Here is a 23,608-nt window from a genome sequence, read left to right on the forward strand (position 1 = left end):
TATTTTCGTAATTGGATTTGATGCACTTACGATAAATACGAGCTTGCAATTAATTAGACTGCGGATTTTATGCATTTATGGAAAATATGAGTTGGTGTAATTTCAAACATTAAAGAGATTACAAGAATTTTAGAGTGTGTGCCGATACATTTTTTACAATTTAATATGTACAATTTCTATGTCTGTTAATTAATGCCGACAACTTTTATTTTGCATAAAGATCTGCTGGGCTACAAAAATATTCATTTCTTTTCGTACTCATTTCAATCAATTTGAAAATAAGGCAATAGTATTGGGTTGGAACGAAAGTTCGTAGCATTTTTAACATTAAACCTACCATCACTGGTGAAAATGACTGGTTCCAGATTTTTCATTTCACGATTATTCATATAATAAAACTAACTTCATAAGAAATGATTGTATAGATATTTTCAGTGGAGCATATATCACAATTGGAGCTGTACAAAGTCTAAATAAAATCAATCTTCTCATTTTTATAAGGGAACACGCGTACCAGTTACGTTTAAAAAGATAAAATTAGAATATTTATACATACATTTGTTCAATAACATGTTTTCCATCCTCTTCTATTACTTTTTGCCATTTTTTAGGTGACCATGTTATTCAATAAACCTATGAATAAATATGTTAATTTTATCTCTGAATTTTGATTTCAAAACGCTGCGAACTTTCGCGTTCCAATCTAATATTTTAAAATTCTTTGAACGCTTCTACCGTTCTACATTTGATCTACACATTTTCTACATAAACGCATAAATCCGTACTCCACCTGGTAAATAGTGGACTCTGGTTAATTGGGACATTTCAGAGTCGAAGATAATTTGTCCCGATTAAACGGCTGGTTGTCCCAATATTGTATTCTATAGTTTTTGGGTTCCGCTCTTCAGTGTCTGCCCCAATTAACCGGAATCCACCGTATACAGTTACTACGCATAAATTACTAGCGCATCGCTCTGACGCAGTTTGCCTACAAAACCGACACCATTATTCTTGATGCACATTTAATCCGCTCCAGTATCAATTTCGGGAATTTTACCGACCCATTGCGCCGCCCGCTAATTGCCAGATTACCGGTTGGAAAAAAGAACGGGGAAAGAAAGAAATTGTCGAATCATTTGTTCGCGTACGGATTGGCATCAATTCGCGGTCAACGCAGCTTTATTTTTGCTCAAAGTTGAACCGGGCCCAGCGGTGTGTACGCGCGCGCGAACTCTGAAAATAAACGACTCATTTATCGGGACAAAGGGACGTGGCTCGCGTGTGTTTTTCGTCGCTGCTTTTTCCAGAGAGGCGGGGCGGGGGGGATTAAACGGATTATCGATTTGACCCGATGGTACTCTAACCTCGTTGCAAGGTGCGACAGGTCATTCATACATATATTCGAGGCTACGTAATAGAAATTGACCATCGATTCGACGTTTACCTCGACGACGGTACACTCACAATCACCGGCAACCAATCAATGCCGACGATATACCGACCGCTTCCGAAACGAGACACAACCATAGGCTCCGAGCGTCGTACCTCGCGAAAATCAAAAATTTACCACCTCAGAGATGTTAACGATGTTCTGGAGGTACAATGCGAGACAAAAATACAAGAGAAGTTCGAAATCCATCAATATATTGGGAATGAAAGCCATTCATGAGTATATTTTTGTTTTTGAGTGTATTTTTCCTTTTTTTGGAGTTTCTAGTTGCGTTTTTTCAAGGTTTAAATTACTTTAAATAGGGTTTGAAGTGGAATTTTATGAATTCTCCATAAGAAGACAAGTTAAAATGTGCAAACTTTAAGTTGCTATAATTCTTAAACGGTGCAGTGAATCGAACCCAAGCTTTGGTAATTGTATTAATTTAGTAAGAATTATATCTTGCCAAATTTTCCAAAATTTTGTTGCGTTTTTATATACCTCCAGAATATCCTTAAGAGGGTGATAGCCAATTTCCAGGAATTTTTTTCAGGATAACTGTCAAACCTTTTCTATTAGAAATTTATACATGTATCTCTGGGTATTCGAAGTACTCCAGTTATTTTTTTCAGGCGACAATAATCAAAATTACGCGAGCTATAAATTTTTTTATAGAGCTTTGGAAGACTGCTGATGAAAAACTGAGGAAAGAGAATATCAAAATTTACCACCTGGGAGATGTTAAGGGGATGGTAGCCAATTTCCAGGAATTTTTTCAGGAGAACTGTCAAACCTTTTCTATTAGAAATTTATACATGTATCTCTGGGTACTCGAAGTACTGCAGTTATTTTTTTCAGGCGACAATAATCAAAATTACGCGAGCTATAATATTTTTTTACAGAGCTCTTGAAGACTGCTGATCGAGGACGAAAAACTGAGAAAGTATGAATACAGTCTGAACCATAACAAATGGACAGAATTTTGCATTTAAATTGCTGATGTTTTGTATATTTTTCCGCCCAGCACGAAGCTAAGAAAAACTCGACATTTAAATAATGAAAAAGCAGAAATCCGCTGAATTGCGCCGAGTGGTTCAAAGTTGTATCAAGCACCGTCGCGCACCGTCCGAATTAATTGGAATCATCAGCGCTGATAATAATCGAGAGCTCGTGGATAATGACGTGGTCGCTCGTACTCCTATTAGCATTCGTGTATTTACTTGTGTACATAATGTTCCTTACGCAACGGTTCTTTGCACGTTGCACATGGTCTATCTCGTTTATGGATTTATTAGTGCGCACAATGTTTTTCTACGAATCGCGTGTGTGCTTTATTCCTGTATTTATTCATGTAGCATACTCTCTGCACATTATGCAATTCAATAATCATTATTCTAACTACAAAATATTGAATTTAACGCTGCAGTGAATTGATCTTTGATAGCACAATATTTGACATCGATTCAAACGTTCAATTATCGTTATTGTTACATCCCTAACAAGTTAAAATGCTTTCGAAAGCTGGCAGACCTTGCGCGAGGCAAAATAAACAAAACAGGCGACAAATATTTACATGTTCCGACACGGTGTTATTATTTAATAAACGTGACAAACCAGTGCTAGTGTCTAACAACAACAACAACAAAAAAGCTGCCATCGCCGGTCAATATTGACAAGGTATTTGTTTGTAGAGAAAAACCAGTGGAAAACCGTTCAATCACAATTTCATTTTTAATGAAAACTGTTCGGCAACAGCAGGGAGGGCTCGCTCGCTCGTCTAATAACCGGAGTGGCTCTGCAACCATAGCGTCGAGCAAATTTATCATGCATAGCGAAGCGGCGAAATCCATTTGACGGTTAAATATGCATTAATGTTTAAAAATCAAGGGTTCCCCCCCCCCCCGCGTGTCGATAAATTATTTCGTACCACCGCGGAATAATAATGAAATATTACGCCAACGGGGCCGAGCTGTTCGAGAGAACAATGGCCGGCGAGCGCGCGGCGAGATGTTTTCGTTCCGCCATGCTGATGCACGTCCAATTTCGCTGATGCACCCCGGCGAATTGTGATTTATTTAATATATCAAGCTTAGGAAACCCGCCCGCATCCCATTATTTTTTCGTTCTACAATCACCGCGGAACACGCTGGCTCACGGTGAACTCCAGTTTTACTGTTTATTTTTTATTACTACTCCGAACTAATTGGCTGGGAACGCTGCACGCGTTTTGCGCGTCGATGCAGCCGGGCTTGGCCACGTTTCATTTCAAATGGGATACAAAATAATCGGTTGCAACGCGTTTTCTTTCAATCAAATGGCGCGGCGTTTTTTTTCCACAATTTCTTGTTCGAGCTATAAAATTGTTCGAGCCAAATCACCGAGCTGTTTGCCAGATTATATTTCAATTACCACTATGTTAACACATTACCGACCGGTGATTATTGGTACATGGCTAAACACTTTTTAATGAAACCTTCAATAGCAACAGCAATTTTTATTGTGAACTAACAAATCACCCTGAATAACGTCATCTAATAGTTTCGTTTAAGATTGCAATGTTAAAGAAAATTTCTATGCTTTCTTTTGGTACAGCACTATTATTGAAAATAATATTAATAGGCCTCCGGTAGGTAAAGTGTTAATTACATAATATGGATAATCCGAGTCGTTCGATGCAGAAGTTGATCGATAAAGCGATCGTATAATTGCAAAATGAGAATTGTAAAAAATAACCGATGAGCTAAGTACGAGATTTCCTATTAATTATAAAAAAATTATATTGATATTACACGTATGATATATAATTATATTTAAAAAATATGTCAATATTACATGTATGATATATAATTATTTAAAAAATTATATGAATATATTACATGTAGAATATACAAAATAATTATTGAAAAATTATATTAATATTACATGTAGAATATATTAGGTTGTGGAAAAAGAAATCCATCATTTCTCCGCTTGAGATAACGTAACAATAATGTATTTATTTTTCCCCAACCTAATATATACAAAATAATTATTAAAAAATTATATTAATATTACATGTAGAATATACAAAATAATTCTTGAAAAATTACGTGTATGATATATAAAATGATTATAAAATAACTCGTGAAAACTTAATAAACTTCTGAGAGAACTGTCTAACATAGAAAATAATTATAAAAAAATTGTACTAAAATTATATAATATATAAACTAATTATATAAAATAATAATATAATAGATACAGCTACGAGAGAATGGTCCAAAGCATCGTCAACGATGCGATTGCAAAACGAGAATTGGAGCAAATCATTCTGCTCGCGAATAAACAAAGGCAGCTCGATTATTTAAAACCAACCAGGCGACTAAGACGATTTAAACATTCGAGTAAAGCTTGTAAAGCGAGTGTGCGCCGGTAGAGAGACAAGAAAAACGTGGTAAAAATGAGACGAAAGTCCCCTGCGCGAGGTTACGTCAAAAGATTAACAAACGAGCAAAAATGTGGTTTCTTTGTTGGCCCGGCTAGAGGATGCCATTGGATTTCGAAAACATTACGCCGCCGGTTCTCTCTCTCCGCATGCTGCGTGTTCCGTGCCGCGTACACATCGATCAAAAAACTTTTTTCGTTGCGCGGAGCAACGGGATCTCCATTTATACAGGTCCTTTAACGATCGTTCTGCGCAGCGCGGGAGGATCGAATAAAAATTCGAAATAACACCGGCCGCTGAGATTACGTCTCGTTAGTACAATCAGTGGACATGAAATAACGCCGGTGGCTGCTCAGTAATAAAACGATGAATACGAGGAGATTAACGGCGGAGAAACGGAGAGACAGAGAGAGAGAGAGCGAGAAGAAGATGGTGAGAAGAAGAAGGGAGACTCGGCAACGTCAATAATAACTGGACTGCAGATTTCATGCATTTACGACAAAAATTGTACAGGGTGTCTCGAAAATATCGGAGAAACTTGGAAGGGGTAGTTCTGTGCGTGAGAATGAGAAAGAAACATAATGAGTGAGAGGCAAAATGTATGAAGCGAATTTGGTTGAACGAAATAAAGAAATGGGCGTGCATGAATATTGTTTACATTATTAAATATGTTGGTATCCAATCAATAGACTGCGGATTTTATGACAAAAATAGATAATAGCGATTTAAAACAGTGGACAGATTTATAAAATTTGAGAACATCGATGTATTAGTAAAGAATGATTGTGATACAAAAATTGTACTGACAAAAATTGTATTGATAAAAATTGTACAATTTCAAATGATGAAGAAATTCAGAAGAGTTAATAAAACAACAATGCATTATTTCCAGTAAAATTATTATTAAAGAAAGAACTTTTTACTTGGCTTCTTCAGCTTCTTCATCTACTTCTTCCGGAGTGGAAAAAAGAGCAGAACGAACGAGGGTAGAGAAAACCTTTTGTATCGACAGAAATTGTACAATTTCAAATGATGAAGAAATTCAGATAAGTTAATAAAACACCAATGCATTATTTTCAGTAAAATGATTAAAGAAAAAACTTTTTACTTGGCTTCTTCAGCTTCTTCATCTACTTCTTCCGGAGTGGAAAAGAGAGCAGAACGAACACGAGGGTAGAGAGAGAGAGAGAGGGATGAGACTCAAGAGCAAAAGAATAAAAAAGAAGATGAAGAAGAAGTAGAGAAACAGGGGCGGGGGAGTCGGGATTAGCAACGTCAAAATAATAACAGTGTGTAACGAGGCCAAGAAGAGGGAAAGACGAGAATCACGGGACGAGCCTAATCGAACAGGACTTTTGCCAGGCACTGTACCCGAGTGGTAGCTATCATACACACGATTCCATCATATACAATTCGCGTCTGAGCCTCGGCCACGACCAACGGTGCATTATAAATAACTTTCAGTATCGTGATGTGTATCCCACTTGAAAAGCTGCACACAACCGACCCGTGTACACTCTCCCGACGAATTATGAATTCCCTATTTAGGGGTCGTTAATAACCTCATTAAAAAAAAATAATAAAGAGAGAGAGAGAGAGAGAGAGAGAGGGAAGAAAAGGAAAGAAGATGGTAGAAGAGGTAGAAACGAGAAAGAGAGAACAGAGAATGGAAAGGAAACGACATTTTCTGTACGATAATTTCCGAGAGGGATTTAAATGGACGTACAGCCACCGACAAAATAGGCGACGATTCATCCACTTGCGATGGAATAAATTTCATAGGATTGTTGAATTATGAATTTCCTGTTCGGAGCTTATTAGCGAGCTGCTTTGGGAAGAGAAAGTCTATTTGTATCGTGTACGATTTAACTGGTGGTACAGGCCGAGCAAAAAACACCGGTACAACGTGTAACGTTCGAGGTGTTGGAAATATTTTGTATGATATTGAATTTTTCGGGGAACCGTTCGTGATCGTTTTGCTCGATCATGCGAAGATACAGGCTGTTTCAAACTGTCAACACACAATTTCATAAAATTCTTTCAATACCTCTAGCTGAAGTATCTCGTTAATTAATACGACGTTCAATTCGCAAGCATTATTTTTGAGTGCTGTTGTATACTTGTCTGAAGCTACATGCTGTTTCAAAAGACACAATTTCATAAAATTCTATCTGTGTGTACAGTAAAAGTGTTTCATCGATTAATGTGAAATTCAATTTGAAAGAGTTGTGCATTGTCTGAAGCTACAGGCTGTTTCAAAAGACACCGCACAAGTTAACTCTGTTTTCACACATACTCGATACCGTAATATTTAATTATTTCACATCGAGTTCAATCTAAGCAAGCTATTTCGACCCTGCACAATCGTACAATTCTTTTTCTTAATTATTTTACACCGAGTTCCATTACAAGCAGCCATTTCTGTATGCAATGTGAACTTGAACGAGTACAAGACTATTCAAAAGGCACTGCACAAAGGAATGGTAATTTTTCCGACGCATTCAAAGTATTTAATTAAATGGAGAACTGAATTAAAACCAACTATTTCTCTCGAGTATACCGTGAAGCAATACTGTAATTGAAGTAAGACACCGTCTACTACAAGCGTTCGAAATGAGTCTACAGCGTGTTACAAAATAACTGATAGATTCCGAGGAGAGATACAAACGTGTCTGACGCGGGTATTTGTTTTCCAAAGCGTTCCTCTTTCGTTTCTATTCAATTATCGCGGATAAACTGTTACTAGCTTCACGGTGAGATACACATTATCAGGAAGCCTCATCAGAAAAGAAACAAATCGACGCTGTGAACGACGCGACGCGACGCGACGGTTGGAACAGTACAGGCTGATCCAAAACAAATGATAGGATCGGGAAGAGGTATTGAACCACTTAGCGCCAATCTGGATCGAATCAGTCAGTTCGGCGAGGATTAAAATGATCGAAAAGATAAGGGAACGCTCTCGATACACTATGTAGATTCCAGACTGCTGTACCGGGCGCTCCAAAACACCGGGACGAATCCAAAACGTAACAATATCAAACGATCTCACTAGTCACGATTTTTAATAATAGTAATAATAAAGACAAGGAAAATATATTTATCACATTGTGTTCACTCTAAAGTAGTAGGTATACAGGGCGCTCTAAAATTTTGGGGTGAGTCCAAATCGACATAAAATCGTTAGAAAGGGGAAACATGATCACAAAACAAACGATCATAATGCACGATAGAATGTTTGACAAACATATAGACTGTCTACTGCTATACAGGGCGCTTCAAACCAGCGTAAAGAGTTCGAAACGTAACCATTTAAAATACGAAATAATATCACCAATATCCATAATATAAATTTGCAAAAGACGAAAAGAAACAAGCAATATTCTACTCACAGTGTAAACTCGTATACAGGTCGCACCAAAACAAGCGGTCGAATCCAGTGAAACAGTTGAAGCAGTAAACTATCTTACTGGAAGCCGTTCGATCGCTACCAATCGTACAGCGACGATGCTCTGTGATCACCAACTCGATCAGAATCTCCGTTATCACTGGCGAGCACCGATAAGAAGCCAGCCCGAGGCCGTTGCGTCCGTTTCATTTAATAATATCATCTTTCTACAAGCTTGTTTATGCGTTTGGCAGAGTGTACGAAGTGTATGAAGTGAGTCCATGAGTCAAGGATGAGCGCGCACAACACACATGGAACATATGTATACATATATATATATATATATATGTACATAGACACATGACACACTCACATATCCGCACTCACGAGCGCGGCAGTATACACCGGAGGAAATTATGCGACTACGTTACAAGCGAATCGAATCACTCGTGTAATTTCGAATGATAATAATGTTCTCGAGAAATTCCGATCCCACGGCATTTCTCCAACCCCCACCCAGTGCCCTTTTCGCCCATCCGCCCTTCTTTTCCCCGCTTTGAAACACGGATCGCTGTATATGTCGGTCCTCCGCGTGTTTATACGCGTTATGGTCGCGCAAAGGTCGATTTTTCTGAGAAATGGGACGAGAACCAGTACCGACCTGAAAATTTCATTTGTCCGCAAATAATGTACCTAATAGGATTGTATAAAAAAAAGGTTGAAAGGTCGTTGTCCCCAAAGCTGAGTTTAGCCGATTTTGATTGCCGAAACTAAACCGAAAAAAGTTTACAGTTGTACGTATCAGAGATTAATAAATAGAGACCGCAGATGCATTGTTTATGCATTGAAATCTAAAACAAACAGTAATAGATAGACTGCGTATTTTATGCATTTATGACAAAAATCGGCACGTGCAGTTTAAAGCAGTAGACGAATTACGAAGATTTAAGGACATCGTGCATTAATTTCAGCCTAATGAGACAATTAAAAGAAAAGAAAATTTTCTATTTGACTCCTGTGTCTTGCAATCAGTGCAAACATTTTTTATTTTGCATAAATATCCGCAGTCTAGTAATAGAATCTATCGTGAAGTCATTAAGGGATGAAAACAATTTGCATTTTATTCCTGCGTCCTGCAATCAGTGCAGAATATTTTGATTTTGCACAAAGATCCGCGCAGTCTGTTAATAAATCAAATTACATGACAATGTTGTATCTGTAAAATGATTTGTTTTTATTCTCGTTCCATTTCTCATGCTCGTCGACCGCTGTGCGACACGCGCGAAGGAAATGAACAGAAACCAAACACGGGCCCGTGGGTGCGAGGGTGGGTGTGGAACGCGTGCACACGCATAAGCGGGCCATAATAACGACGGTAAATCGGTTGGCGAGGTGACACGGCGCATAAGCTCAATGGAATTCTGGTAATTAAATGGGTCTTTGAATGAACGACGATAGGCTATTCCCCAACCCGAGATAACCCCCGGGAGATAATGAAATTCTTCGATCCGCGGTGGCTCCATTTGCTACCCCCACCCACTCGAGACTTTATCAATGTGTTTGCGGATTTTTACGCGGATCTCTCTCTCTCTCTCCCCGTCCACTTTGCTATCCACTGGCAGAATTCAATAGACTCGTTCGTTTCTCTTCCTCCGACGCTCCCACGCTCGTTCTTGCTTGTTAATCTTTTCCGCTTTGAAGACACCGAGCACATGTGTGAACGGTATAATTGCGCACGCGCGACTCCGGCTAGCACTCTCCCGAGGAGCCACCGAGATTGATTTTCATTAGCGTTTAACGACCAGATTGATGAACGAGACTATTCGGCAATTTCCTCCAAGAGTTATACATATCGACGTTCGTAATGCGACGCGCGAATGATCGGTGTAATTCGTTTATTAATTTATCGCCGGCTAAACAGCTGGCCGCGATCCCTCATCGGTTTTTCTGTATCGATAAAATGGTCCGATGGTATCGGCGGGTTTTTGTTCAGAATTAATAGAACTGTGGGAAGACAGTTTTAATTGCCCTGTCTACTGAGAGGAAATTATTATTAACGCTGAACCTACCGAGCACTGAAAGCGATTCAAATGTTTTACCTTATGAAAATAACAATTTATTATGCAATATGTGCTCGGAAAATTTCCATAATTGTGAATGAAAGTCAGTGCTGGAAATTTACAGTGACTCCCATTAATATTCGGACGCTCTAATAAAAGCGATTACTTTTTTAAATGTTGGACTATACGATTCAAACTTTTTTGGGAAGCTGGAGCAATTAGTTTACTACAGGATGTGAAAAGAAATTTTTTCGAAAATTGCAATTGATCGGAATTGTAGAGAAAATACTAAAAGTTGCATTGTACAACATTTTTATGGGGGCCTGTATTAAAAATGTTTAAAATACGTTTTGTAGATCTGCGTCAATTAAACATATCCTGAAAATTTCGTCAATTTTTGGTTTGTGTTAACACGAATGGTCTAATAATATCGTGTCGGACGTTGTTACTTTGATTATCATTTATAATCTGGCACAAGGAAATTTAATTATGCTCTATGCAGAATTAATTGCTGTTAATCCCTCGCCTTGTTATCCGAGCAAGGATTTTATTCATTTCAAACGGAAATGGATACATGAAATATGAAACAGTGAAGGCGGAATGAGAGCGCCAAAATATTATACAGATTTATGCAGGGAATATTGATCATCCGAGCATGGAAATGCAATTTAATATCCATTTGTATACTTTTTCAAGGATTGAAATGCGTAATAGCCTTGCACAATAAACAATTCATTCATTCATTCATTCGGTAAAGACGCGCCAGGAAGATTGAAATTAATTTTTCCCCTGAACGATTTTAATACAAGATATATCCGTATTTGTTAAACTCGATTTATTACGAACATTCCTCGAACATTGTACGGCCGACGGGGTTAATGTTTCACGCGCATCGTCCGATACGACGTTATAAATTTATAATATTGTTATAACGCGTTTAAAAGTAAAAAATTCGATATTCATGTATGCGAAATAATATTTCCCTTTAATTGTTGCGAGCTGAAAAATATTCAAATTTATGAAACTCAATTTAAAGTTTTCGCCGCGCGCGTCCGACTCGACGTTATAAATTTATTAAAAATATTCATAAGCGCGGGATAACGTGTCCAATAAAAGATAAAATAATATTTTCATTCTCCTGCGATGCGAAGAACATTCGGGTTGAATGTAACAGCAACGTGAAGAATAATTTACTCTCGTGTACAGTAAACGCGTAATTTAAAACAGTTGACTGATAATTAGAATGATAATTACAACACTGCGACATTAATTTCTTAAATGTCTTAATAAATTGTTAAACGTCTTTAATAAATGTGGATCTCGCAAGAGACAGCAATAATTTTAACAAATTCAATATCGTTGTTCATAAATTATTTTTTAAATTGCACTTACTCGTTTCTACTGCGAATGCATATGTTTATTTATTTGTTATTGCTTTAAACCACGTGGTTTATATAGCAAGTATAATATTACATTTATTACATTTGGCTTACATTAATACATTGTGTCTAAATTCTTACGGAACATCGTTTGTGAAAATAATAAATTATTTTCCTGCGAATGCATATAATTAACTTCCTCGGCAGAAAGCGATCGACAAACTTTTACGAGAAAAATTAATCGAACAGGGTCAACACACCGTGATTACAGCGTTCGAGTGTGGCATTTGTGGAGCGTCAGTGTGAACGAGGCTTAACGTACCGGGTACAGTGCAGTCGAAAAGTTGACGAGGCTCTCTCGTTGGCAACGTTCGAGGAATCCCGGTGTGATGTATGCATGACCGTATCATGTTTTATGCATATTATGCCCGTGCACTTCAGTCGGCGAAATATTGGTGTGATTCGCGCGGCAAGGGGGGGGGGGAATAAGAAAGAACTGGAGGATCGCGACGATAAAGGAACAGCAAAGGGCCCTGGCCGGTGCGGTGCTGCTTCCGTTTCGCTGGTTCGCATTCTTTTCGACGTTTCTCTTCTTCCCCTCCTCTCTTCTCGTTTATTTTCTTCCTTTTACCCGTTCACGATGATCCACCGCGGGCGTACGCACGATATTTTATCGCGGCGCAGCGTCGCACACCAACCGCTAATTAATTATAAGTGTATATGCGTCATATCGCCGGCGAAACGAGATTATTCCGAATCCAACGCTCTGAATTTCCAAGCGAGATGTTCTGCCTCTAAACACGCTCGAAATATTAACGCCAGTGTTCGAATTTTACTTTTACCTCCGCCTTCGTGACGGGCTACGTCGCCGCCATTTTATTAACTCATCGAAAATTGCCGAGCTTCTTCTACTGTGTTGAAATTTTTTGTGGACGTAAAAAAGAAAACGGACAAAACTTCTATGGCGATTGTCCACCGGTGCGAGTTTGCCCGAATAGCGTTTCACCTCGGAGCGTGACGGATCAGACTTGTTCACTGCCCAGCAATTGTGTACGCGGTTCGCCTAAAGAAGTTTTCACTTCTAAAATAATTATAAACATAATCATCAGAGAAGGTGCTGGACCAAAATTTTAAATTTTTTTTCCAAGTAAAATCGTGATATTTTAACTGTTATAACTTCGTAAAAAGTCATCGTACGGAGATAAACCTGGACTCATTTTGAAGTTTCAAACCTCTACTCTCGACATGTATGCATCCTCTTTTCTATAAGATTTTTTTGCACGGTACGGCAGGTGAAAAAGTGAAGACATGTTTCTGCTCAAACACGGTATCAACTTCAAACGTTCGTAAAATCGTGGACCTGGTATAATTTCGTAAAAAGGCATCGCACGGAGATAAACCTGGACTCATTTTTAAGCCAGAAGTCTCTACTTTCGACATGTATCATTCCTTTTGTGTAAGATCTTTTTGTACGGAACGGTGGGTGAAAAATTGAAGACATGTTTCTGCTCGAGAATGTCACAGATTTGAAGATTGAACATCCTCTTTACAACGAGACCACAAAAATTGCTGTGCGATTTTATTCGCAATTGAACAAAAATACGAGACCACGAGGTCACGGAAAATGTGATCAAGGCTCATCAAGGGTTAAAATGTCTCGTAAATGGCCGGGCGCCAATTTCCGCGGGTTAATAAATTAAAATAATTTCGACGCAGCCGTCAGAATTTAATAAAACTCGCCTCGGCCGTCGAGTTATTTTTTCCGACAATAAAAGCAGAAAATACTTTCTCCCCGAAGGAATAGTTTAGCGGGACGAGCGCTAACGAGTTTTCCGCTGGATAATTTTCCAGATACTGCGCGGACGATACACCGTTTCTTGGAGGAACGATTGGAAAACCAACTAAAACCACGGCGAGAAATTAAAGAAGAATTTCTATCGAACCGACCACGCCAGACAATAACCATAACAATTTTTTGTTTGTCCTGTTGTTCGCCTCACTGTCTCTAATACGACGTTTTTCTTCGAGTCTCAGAACAGCAGCTGAGTCAGAGGAGGAATGATTGCACCAGCTGTACAACACCCGTCACGAGAGCGCATCGCTAATTAATTATTTCCCCGCGGATAATAAGGAGCTACCGAGGAGCTGTTTCTTTGCGAGTTAACCGAGCCCCGCTGCCCCCCCTCTTCCCGAAATCCCGATGCATTATTCAGCGTGCCTGCGTGCCGCGATTTTTCATCAATCTATCAACGGGAAAAAAGAGTTACAAAGAAAACAAATCGAATCGCGCGCTCTCCGCTGGTAGGTAATTCAATCGGTAATTTGTATTGTTCTCGGACGCTGCTGGGAATGCTTGAATGCTAAGTGTGTTGTTTGGAATTCATGCTCCGGTGATATTATGGAATTGAAACATGGATGTCCGCAAGAGTTTGTGCTGCTTTAAAATAAAACATGAACACAGAGTGATGCAGTTTCGCGAAAGTTTACCTTCTTGTGGACTCTTTAACCTTTTGCACTCGAAGCCATTTGAACTGGAAAATTAAACATTTCTTCCGACCTAGAATATTTTCATTTTATGGATATGAAATTGATATAATACCTCGTACAATACTTAAATGTTTGGCAATTGATTAGGTACCAACATATTTAATAAGGTAAACAATATTTTGAATAATGGTACAGCAATTTTTAGTGGCGCCTCAGAATCACCAATCGAATGCTGAGGGTTAATATCGTTAACAATGGAAATGTAAATCCTGGTAGATTTTGTTAGGAAAGCCTTTAAAATTTGTCTATAAACTCGTCAATAATATTTTATTCTTCAGAAAATGGTACCGACAGCAGCACGTTCCGAAATATTTTATTTTTACTGTGAGTATTTGTAAGAGAAAAATGGTCACACACGTCAATAAGACGTTTATTCTAAAAATGTTTGGAGATCTACCATAAAACCTCGAAAATTTATCTACAAACTCGTAAATATACATTTTATCTCCACTCTAGGTATCTAGAAGAGAAAAATGGCGATCAAATGTAATCAACAAAGTGCTTCCACAAAAATATGTTCCAAACATATTCCCGCTACACATAAAATATTTAAACGGAGCACTTACAAACTAAATAAAGATGTCCGAGATATAAGGGTACAGCGTTAATTCTCGCGAGTCCAGAAATGCACATTGCCCGACCATTCGTAAATCGTTACAGGGCTCAATACTTGTTGCGGCTCCCCGTATCGCCTGTCTGTTTGTTTCAGGGCCCTGCGAGGATAAAAGACACACGAAACCGGCGGATGGGAGGGGGTGAAACAAGGTGGGAAAGGGGTACACTACCGACTGGTTCGCGCTCTCAGTTCTCCATTGCTTCGTTTTGTCATTGTCGCGTGTAATTACGCGCGTGTTGGTGCTCGCCCGAGCGGATAAGGAAGACTGCGACACCTGTATACACCGGCTGAATAATAGTAATGGATATAAAAAGACTCGAGCCGGTTCAAACGCGCGACAAAGATTGCAAGGAGCTGCACGTCCCGCTACGAGATAACAAGAGATTAATACATACTGCGCGTTGCAAAAACCCCCGAACAATTCACCCGGGTACATACTCCTATTTGCACAGGTTAAGCTAAATTCGGCGACCTCATTGTCGTGCAGACTCTTCGTTGCAAAATTTATTAAACCTTGTGTAAATTTATGTTTTAACCCTTTGCACTCGAAGCAATTTTAATTGCAAAATCAAGACTGTTCTTTCGACCCAGATCGTTTTTATTCTATGTAATCCTTTTTACATTCTGCACATGAAAAACCAGTTTTCTCATGTAACAGTTGGGCTTTTCACAATTTATAAAAAACAGACGAATTCAATAATATTGAAACTGTTTTGAATAATGGTGTGGAAATTTTTACTGGCTTCTCACAGTCACCATTCGTGTGCAATGGGTTAACCCTTTCCACTCGAAGCAATTTTAATTCCAAAATCAAGACAGTTCTTTCAGCTCAGATCATTTTTATTCTATGTAATCTTTTTTACATTGTGCACGTCAAATTGAACTTGTTCTCTCATGTAACAGTTGATCTTTTCACAATTTATAGAATACAGAATAATATTAGAACTGTTCTGAATAATGGTGCGGCAATTTTTACTGGCGCCTCATAGTCACCATTCGAGTGCAAAGGGTTAAATATTTTCTAGGTTCTTGTTGATGAATGCACACATTCTACTTTATTGGGTGAGGGTAAATTAATACAAGAAAATTGATACACATAATGCAGAACAGTAAAAACTAGACTCGCGCCAGGGAATTTACTTGGGGGGGGGGATTGAGGGGAAAAAGTACCCCCTCTCCCTGCCAGTACCGGATTAGTCATGTGACATTGTGACGCACGCACGTAGAAGGGGAAGCTAGAGTGCGAGACACGTCACAGTCCGAGGACTTTGGTAAAAACATTAAATCCCGATGTTGATAACCTTGAATTTCTTTTTCAATCTTCTTTAACATTCTCTTCTGTACATTTTCATGCTCTTGGATGATCTACATTTCTATAAAATATGCGCTGAGAAGCGATAAAGTGCAACATCATCGAATATCGTACAAAATGTTGGTTGCTGACACCAGTGCTTGAAGAATTAAAAGATACTGTTGCATTATGTTCAATTCACTGAAATTATTCAGAAAAGGAATAAATGTCTACCCTAACGCAGTTTCAAGAAAAATCTGCTGGTGTAAATTTGAAAATCGGCGTCCAAAATTCAGAATCTCGCCAAATTTTCGTTGGAAACCAAAAGCCTAAAATCACGCGTAGATATTTTTTTTCACTCGAGCAAAGTCACGTTCGCGGGAGCAACGATTGTGAAAGTAGCACTCGCTGGCCTAACAGGAAATGCTCAAGGCTGAGTAAAATTCGAAATAAAAACGAGGCGAACGGATATAAAATAGAGTCATACGAGTCGCGGCGAAAATAGACGATCATATCGCCGCCAGGAACATAGTATACCTGCACTAGGTTTTGCTTTTGATTATTATTTGGCGGACGAACGCTATAGTTCTCTCTCTCTCTCTCGCTCTTTCGTGGATCTACATAGTATCCAAACGCGATCGAGGTTGTATATTTCGGGGCAGATAAAGGCGGGCTAATAACCGTGCAGAAGATAGCGAAATTCTTGCGCGATCATCGCTCGGTCGAAGCACGAACTTTGCTTCGGTTACGTAAATTAATTATGTAAGCCACGTCGATTTTTACCTAAGCAGTCGAAATAACGTTGCGCCGATGGAAAATGAAACGCGGTTTTCTTTTTTACCACGAACAATATCAAATTTGCACTGGCGCACTGCTAGAGAGATCGTTCGTGCGATCCTGCTGTCTCGCAGAATCTAATTATACACGCCGAACACGTTGCACATGCACGCGACCGCGAGATTCATCGATTTTACCCGGAAAAATCTAATCAACTAATTAGGATTCCGAGGAACGCGTCCACACATTGCGTAACTGTGAAATTATTTTGTTAATTTGTTTCGGTGAAGATCGTGTCCATCTGTTAAATAGAATTGCATTTCGTTGATACGTTACTGTGTGTGTCTTTATTCGGAATTGCATTCTTTTCCATAATTATATTGATTCAGCATCGAGAATATGTTTGTTGTTTCTTTTCCGCATTCTCTGTCTCGAAACGAAACTCAAAATTGCTGCACGAAATCCAAAATTTATATTTCAATTAAATTATAAATTGTGTACGTAGTATTAAATTAAATTTAATTTGCTTTTCTTCATAAATGAATGATCACAAAATGCACAGAAAAATCAGACCATTTCGAGAGCTCGTTTATATGTATTATTTGCGACTTGTACTCAAAATATATTCTCATCAACTCGAAATAAAATATAAAATAAATTGTGGTGTACTTTATAACTAGACAGCGGATTTTATGCACCTACGACAAACATGAGCAGGTGTAATTTAAAACAGTAAAAAGATTAGAAGAATTTAAAAGTACTGTTATATTATTTACAAGCTATTATATATATTCAGAACGAAAATAAAATTCCATTACACTCCAGTTCGTTGCAAATCGAGTAGAAAATGTTTATAAAGATCCGCTGTCTATTTCCAACTAATGGATATGACAATTAACCCAGTATCTGAGTAGCAACAAATCTTTTTACATTTCTTAGTTGATGATACACAATAAAACAAACAGACAAACAAACAGACAGACAGACAAGAACGCGAGCTAATAAAAAAAAATACACTTTTAGGTCATTTCCAAATGTCTCTCCTGTAAAATTTCCTTCCTCTGACTCATGTCACTTTCCTGATGAATGAACGAAATAATGTCTACACAGCTCTTGCGTCTTGCAACATGCACAACTTTTATTTTGCCAATTTTTTTGAACTTGTAAAGAAGCAATAATTATAGTCAAAGGATAGCATGACGCAGTAAGAGCGGAATAAAGATATCGCCGCGATAATTATTCCGCGTCGGGAGAATATGTTTACACAGACCGGTAAAGAATTTTTCAGACTGGCGCGCGGCGGCCCGTAATAAAACCTCGGTGGTGCCAGTGCGCACGGGAAATTATTTATTATCGCGGGGGCCCGGCCGCGTCGGCGAGTACAACCCATTATTCCCCCGGTTCCCACGCAACAGTGTATTTTAGAAGTTGAAATCTTATTCTCTTCTTCTCGGCTACCCTTCCTCCCCCCAGTCCTCCGGGATTGTATCATTCCGCGGAAATATCGAATCCTTTTTTACAACGGGAAGAGGAGAAATAACGACTCGACGATGGGAACGAGAGGCGAGCATAAAACGCACAATGAAATACTCCAAGCGGGCACGTCCGAATAAAATCTGCTGTCGAACGCTGTTAAAAGGACCTCGGCTGTTCCTCGCGATCGCTGTTATTTACACTAACTGTTATATCCAACCACTTCCTCGTTCATGTGCTAACAAAACCATCTAAAGCACCAGAAAGAATTTGGACACTAAATTACAGATTTCTTCAAAATTGGCGACCTTTGAACTGTTATAATTTCGTAAAAAGAGATTGTACGACGACATACCGGGACTCATTTTGAAGCTTCAAGCCTCTACTTTCGATGTGTATCATTCATTTTTTTCCAGGATTTGTTTGCATGATACGGCGGGTGGGAAAGTGAAGACACGTTTCTGCTCGAAAGTGGTAAAACTTCAAACATCCGTAAAAACATTACAAAATTTTTTACTGTAATAAATCTACCGTAAATTTGAAGATTGAACTGTTCTCTTTCCAACGAGACCTTAAAAAATGATGTACGATTCTTTTTAGCTGTTTTATGGAACAAAGATGAGTTACAAGTTCGCGTGACATTTAGTCAATATTATTTTCAAGTGGGCAGTACATGTTCCATTCAAACCCAGATAAATCGACCAAAAAAAATCGGAGATGAATTTTTTATGTCTCGTTGTAAAGAGGAAGCTTCAATCTACAAATCTGTGGTGTATTTATTTACGACAAAAAATTCTCCATGTTTTTACACAAGAATAAATTACTGCCGCACGATGCGAAACAATGCACGTGCTGTTTCGGAGAAAATCAAAAATATGTACATAGTTTTTTGGACAGACGTGTATTACACGTGTGCACGTGGACACAGAGAGACAGAGAGACAAAGGCTCGGGAACGTCAGTTACATGTGCAAACAACGCGCGAACACTTCGCAGCTGTCAGTTATAAACCGGAGTATCCGTCTCCGAAACGTTACCCGTTTCCTCTTCATTTTTTCCCTCGTTTTCCCAACAAATATCCGGCCCCGTTCCTATAAATCAAATGTAAATGGGATACGGTGACTTGCTGCGATAGTTAGTCATCTTGAACGGCGAATAATTTAATGGAACGGTCGACAAACACCGGATGTGCCATTTTTAGTTCGTTCTTTCGAAATGCATTATTTCATTCATCCTTGAACAACTGTTGCGGTTAACTCTATTATTCCTGAGTTTATTATTTGGACATGCAACGATGTTCATTTTTATTTGTTCCACCTTTATTTTATTTGATTCGTCGAGTTCCGGACGCGTGCACGAACATCTCCGTAGCAAATGTAAAGATTAAATGTCCCTGGCAATTTCAAAAATAAAATGTTCCTGGCAATTGTGAAAATTAAATGTCCCCGGCAATTTTAAAAATAAAATGTTCCTAGCAATTGTGAAAATTAAATGTCCCAGGCAATTTTAAGGGGCTAGTCTACCCTCGATTTGGAACTAGAAAATTACTAGAATCTTACTAGATTTTGGGTCCGAAACATGGGTCTGCGCGGATCGGTTGTTTGTCCTTATTTGAGCTAATTGTGGGCTGGGTGAGGGCTCATTCGAAAGAGGAAGGTTCATCACACACGGGTCTGGTCATGATTTTAACGAGATTATGTTTATATCTAATAATATGAGTGTCCAAAGTAGAGTAAAAATCTAGGAAAAAAACCAGCAGATTTCAATGCATTTTTCTGTCCCCAAAAGACTTTTTGACTTATATTATGACCAGACCCGTGTGTGATGAACCATCCTCTTTAGAATGAGCCCTCACCCAGCCCAAAATCTGCTCAAATAAGGACAAACAACCGATTCGCGCAGACCCACTTTTTCGATCGAAAATCTAGTAAGATTCTAGTTATTTGCTAGATATTTGCTATTTACTAGAATCTTACTAGATTTTCGATCGAAAAAGTGGGTCTGCGCGAATCGGTTGTTTGTCCTTATTTGAGCAGATTTTGGGCTGGGTGAGGGCTCATTCTAAAGAGGATGGTTCATCACACACGGGTCTGGTCATAATATAAGTCAAAAAGTCTTTTGGGGACAGAAAAATGCATTGAAATCTGCTGGTTTTTTTCCTAGATTTTTACTCTACTTTGGACACTCATATTATTAGATATAAACATAATCTCGTTAAAATCATGACCAGACCCGTGTGTGATGAACCTTCCTCTTTCGAATGAGCCCTCACCCAGCCCACAATTAGCTCAAATAAGGACAAACAACCGATTCGCGCAAACCCACGTTTCGAGCCATTTTTCTAGTAATATTCTAGTCCCTTTCTAGTTACAAATCGAGGGTAGACTACCCCCTTAAGAACAAGATGTTCCTAGCAATTGTGAAAGTTAAATGTCCCTGGCAATTTTAGAAATAAAATGGTCCTGGCAATTGTGAAAATAAAATGGTCCTGGCAATTGTGAAAATAAAATGTCCCTGGCAATTTTAAGAATAAAATGTTCCTAGCAATTGTGAAAATTAAATGTCCCTGGCAATTTCAAGAATAAAATGTTCCTAGCAATTGTGAAAATTAAATGTCCCAGGCAATTTTAAGAACAAGATGTTCCTAGCAATTGTGAAAATTAAATGTCCCTGGCAATTTTAGAAATAAAATGGTCCTGGCAATTGTGAAAATAAAATGGTCCTGGCAATTGTGAAAATAAAATGTCCCTGGCAATTTTAAGAATAAAATGTTCCTAGCAATTGTGAAAATTAAATGTCCCTGGCAATTTCAAGAATAAAATGTTCCTAGCAATTGTGAAAATTAAATGTCCCTGGCAATTTTAGAAATAAAATGTTCCTGGCAATTGTAAAAATAAAATGTTCCTAGCAATTTTAAACTTCTTAGAAAAATGTAAAAATTCGAGTGACCATTGATTTTAATATTGCTGAGCAATTTAGCTGAATTCGAAGTAAAAATCAGTGGCATTTTCGCTTATGTAACGAGGGGAGTTCGTCGAAGGCAAAGTCCCTAGAGTGACTTATGGGATGAGCGAGATAGAATGTAAAAGGGGGAAAAAAGGACTGGAATGAGCCATCGAGTGTCCATAGCAGGGTCTGCCGGTCAGGATTACTGACAAGTCCAGCGTAGACGTTCCGGATGAACTGCACACACTCGGATCCTTTTCTCCCGTCCCATCATTTTACCTCTTTCTCCATATTATCACGTTACAGCCGCCAAAGGCCAATCAGAAAAACGTTCGAACGGCTTTCGACCTTCCAACAGTCTCTGTCTCATCTCTCTCCTTCTCTCTTTCTCCCTTTCGTCACATGGGTGGTCGCTTCTCTTCTTCCATCTCATCCTCCTCCTCCTCCTTCTCTTCTGCTTCTTCTTCGTCTTCGTCTTCTTGCCCGCTCGTGTTTACTCGAACGTTATAAATTCAAACTTCAGGCCTGCCGTAAATATTTATGAACACACGGGTCGCGGAACGCCAACGGTAATAGTACGCGCTGTAAAATGCGAGCGTACCGCGCGTATCTAACGTAATTACTGTCGCTGCTAGAATATCGTTTCTTTCGATTTCGGATAGAGATAATTGTTCGATCCGGTTCAATTACCGCTCCAATTAACGCGAAACCTACCACGAGGGGTCGAATGACGCATTTTAGATTTTTTATTTGACGATTATTGAGGTTGTAAAGGAGTTTTCATGGGAATTGATTGAATACATTTCTTGAATACATATTTTTCCAGAATATATTTTAAATTTCTAACTCCGAAAGGTCCTGTTCTTTCATTTCGTTTCGAGCTAAAATATTTTTGATATTCGAACGAAGAAGGTGTAATGGATTTTGTTATTAGTGTTAATGGAACATTTTAGAAACTTCAGACCACTACAATTCTTAACAATTTTCAAATTACTAAAATTTTTAACAGAATAAATACAGTTCTATGCAGTTCCTATTTCTTGCAACCGATGCAGAAAATTTTTATACCCCATAATGTTTCCAAGCCTAGGTGTAACTATTTTAACAATTAGAAATGGTTGAATCCGAATGTAAAATGTACAAGATTAATAGATTTAATATCTGAGAAGAACTGCTAAGCGTGTAACAATATTATTAGCAAAATTGCGCGTGCACTGATGATGCCGACCAAGAAAATGGCGCGTACATATTCGCTAATGATGCAAATGTGTTACCAACACCTGCTGTCGATTGGATTCGATAAAAATAGACAATAGTAAACAGGTGCCTCGTAACGAAAGAAGAAGAAGAAGACGCTATGACGCGACGTGCACCTTCATCTCGCCAAAGAAAGGAAATGAAAACCGGAGAACGAAAAACGGAATGTAAGTTGTGATTTCAATCCCGCTGCCACTTTCGTTATAACAGAGAACTGTTGGAAATGTCGAGGATAGAGCTTCGTATATCTTGCACGTTGTACATACAGTGGCTCACGAAAGTATTCGAACGCCCTTTAAAACAGAATAACACTTTTTTATAATTGTAACAAGCAACCTGATTTTTTATAATCAATTAGAAGCACTGGTTTATGAAATGATATGCAAAAAAGATTCTCCAAAAAATTATAGTTTACAAAGTTACATGCAAAAATAAAAAAGGCCTTTTTTTAACTTTTTTATTAAGGCCCCTTTAAAGAAAATTTAAAATATATATTTTGTATATTTTGTATATTTATTCATCTATTTGCAATAGACAAATTAGGCTGCGGATCTTTATGCAAAATAAAAACTTTCTACCTGAATTGCAACAAGCTGGCTTGAAGTAGATATTTAATTTCTTGTGCTGAATATGTTTAACAGGTTGAATACAAAATTCTCCAAATTCGTTTACTGTCAAAAATCAGACCTATCCAATTGTATTATAAATGCATAAAATTCGCAGTCTGTTAACGAACTATCGTTTCTGGAGAGACTATGAGCTAACTGGAAATAATGAATGTTCGAAGAACGGTACTAGATTTCGCCAGGATCGGTTGCCAAATGTTTATGAAATTTTTCCCCGGCGGATTGTTGCCGCAGATTTTTCTTTTAAGGTTTCTGGGTTTCCAGTTTCTGCTTCTGTAAGGTTTCTCCAGAGTTCTAGTGCCCTATTGATTTCCCGGCTGGCAATTACTTCGACCGGGGATCTCGATGTCACCGGATCATATTATACACGCTACTAATTATTTCGTGGACTATTAA

General features: G+C 38.4%; 1 protein-coding gene across 7 annotated transcripts in view; it reads right to left on the bottom strand.

Moving 5' to 3' along the window:
* The window catches only part of LOC143215827 (uncharacterized), a 362,235-nt gene that overhangs the window by 152,009 nt on the left and 186,618 nt on the right, over window positions 1–23,608 (bottom strand). The window contains exon 1 of one of the 7 annotated variants that reach the window (XM_076438374.1): window positions 8,246–19,990. The exons of the other annotated variants lie outside the window; for them this stretch is intronic. The gene's annotated coding sequence lies outside the window, so the exon portion shown is untranslated. Of the gene's footprint in view, window positions 1–8,245; window positions 19,991–23,608 lie in introns of those variants that run through there. 7 annotated transcript variants of the gene reach the window in all.

The sequence above is a fragment of the Lasioglossum baleicum genome, chromosome 14 (assembly GCF_051020765.1).
Source record: "Lasioglossum baleicum chromosome 14, iyLasBale1, whole genome shotgun sequence".
Classification (NCBI taxonomy): Eukaryota; Metazoa; Arthropoda; class Insecta; order Hymenoptera; family Halictidae; genus Lasioglossum; species Lasioglossum baleicum.